Source organism: Oryzias melastigma, linkage group LG15 (genome assembly GCF_002922805.2).
Source record: "Oryzias melastigma strain HK-1 linkage group LG15, ASM292280v2, whole genome shotgun sequence".
Taxonomy (NCBI): Eukaryota; Metazoa; Chordata; class Actinopteri; order Beloniformes; family Adrianichthyidae; genus Oryzias; species Oryzias melastigma.
In genome coordinates, this window is record NC_050526.1 from 6,864,026 (window position 1) to 6,866,213 (window position 2,188).

At 36.9% G+C, this 2,188-nt stretch overlaps 1 protein-coding gene across 2 annotated transcripts in view; it reads left to right on the plus strand.

The window, feature by feature from the left end:
* Positions 1-326: 326 nt before the first annotated feature.
* LOC112161501 (VPS10 domain-containing receptor SorCS1) overlaps positions 327-2,188 on the plus strand; it is a 92,416-nt gene continuing 90,554 nt past the window's right edge. For both annotated transcript variants that reach the window (XM_024296662.2, XM_024296663.2), the window contains exon 1: positions 327-1,157. The gene's annotated coding sequence lies outside the window, so the exon portion shown is untranslated. The remainder of the gene's footprint in view (positions 1,158-2,188) is intronic.

A 2,188-nucleotide genomic window follows, 5' to 3' on the forward strand; every position in this document is an offset into this window, starting at 1 on the left:
TCTTCCTCTGCCATATCGTGTACCTGTCAGGGATATTACAAAGACTCGTGAGCTTCTCGTCAGATTTTGACGCCTAACCTTTCTGTTCAAGGTTTGTGTTTCTCTGGCAGCACTAAATATATGAGATGCCCTGTAGTATCTTACAAGCATGTTGTTTTGATCTAGCAGGCTGGGATAGAGGCTTTGGTTAATAATTGATGTCTAGAAAGACGTCTCTTTCCAGCTACTTCATACGACTCAAAAATGACACTGTTGAAAATAAGAGGGGTCCTCTGCAAAAATGTAAAAAATTTCACTGTGAATTGCTGATGCACTGTGTGGGTGTTCCCACCCCTGCTGGCTGTCTTATTACTGAGCAAAGTTCAGTGTTGTTAAGTTGCTCGTGGCCTTTTAGAGCAGGAATAAAAGTGCTGGGATGACCTCATTAGTAGCTACCATGATGTGCATCCTTTGCTTCAACCATATACTAAACATATGTGTTTCTTGTGGCTCACTAACGGGAAGAAATTGTGATAAAATGACATGAAAATGTAAAAAAAATGAATATCAACCAATTTAGAGGTAGAACATATTATTTTAAGAAACAGATAAAGAAACATGTGAAAACATGTTTTTCTTTCCTTCTTTAGTCCTCATGTCTGCAGAAGTGTCCTTGGGCAAGACACTGAGCCTCACATTGCCCTGATGTGTTCACTGGTGTGTAAAGGATTACGTGTGTGTGAATGGGTGAACGTGGCTTGTAGTGTGAGGCTCTGGGTGTTCAGCAAAACCCAGAGAAATGTCACATGAAAGCAGTCCATTTGGAGGGGTTGTTCCCACTGTTGTTTCCAGCTGGTAAACCTGATCCTGCACCCAGCAGCATGTTAGTGCACGAGCCAAAAAAAGACAGAAATAAACAACGCATTAAAATTGTATAAGTCATTAATCTTTCCACAAACAAAATAAGATCTGGACCCTGTGAGGAGAAGAGTTTCTAAACCAGAGAACAAATAACTGTTGACTTGTTAACTGACATCTGTTCAGCCTTCTTTACGCCTCCTTCATTCTCAGGGTCACCTGAGGGCTGGAGTCTATCCCAGCTGTCACCGAGCTGGAGACGATGAGTAAACCCTGAACAGAAGGCTGGTCTATCAAAGGACACGTTCAGACATCAAAAAGTAAAATACATGCCAAGGTTTTCCTGTGATAGAGTTCTCTGAAAGCATCTGCCTGTTGATTGAAGATGCTCAAGGTGCATTCACTTACAGTGTTGAGCAAATGATATCCAAGCTTTATAGGTTGCCTGTTATAGTTGCTTAAAATTAATTCTTTACCTCAGAATTTTATTTTAAAAATTGTAATGCTTTGATTCCTGCAGTACTTCTAAGTTCCTTATAATGCTAAACTAGAACATAAATTCTGAGGCAATAAAAGGTAATTCTAATTTATATTTGGAGATGTATAATGTACTTTATGTATTTTTTGTGAAGTAAAAACACTAATAAAACAATTAAAGCACAATCAAGGAAGGAACTTTCAATATTTGTCAGTTTAGTCTATAAAAATAAAAATAAAGGCCATCTGCTTTAAACAAAAAAACAGACCAAACAAAGAAATAGTGAACCCAAAAGAAAACAAAAAAATTCAACTTACTTAAAACAGCTTAACTTACAATTACTAGACAGACATCTCTGGGAAAAAAAGGACTACAGAAACTTTTAAGGGACACAAAAAGGAAATTAAAGCCTTTCGGTCTAACAGGAAATTTATTTCAGTTATTGAAGTCTGTATGAAGTGAAAAAAAAGATTAAAGTGACCGACCACAAGCGTGAAAAAATGTATTTTGTGGCCTTATTTGATCCTGAAATGCCTCGTGGACTTGTCTCTTTATGTTTTGGGCAGTTTTTGTGTTATAAAATACAAGTTACTGGACATGTATTAAGTAAAAATATTACTCAAAATATATTAGTACACTAATCAGTTATTGAAAATTTGAATGTGTTCCTGTAAGTCACTACTTTTTAATGAGTTTTTCCCAACATTATTCACTCAGAATGTGTTTCCTTGGATAACCCTTCTTGTTTATTCAGGTATGTGAGATAGTCTGAACTCCTCAATCAATTTAACAAGCAAAGTCCTGAAACACAAGTTCCCTTTTCAAGCAGCTCAGGTGTGGTTCACTTACCACTGACTATTCAACAAACCAAAG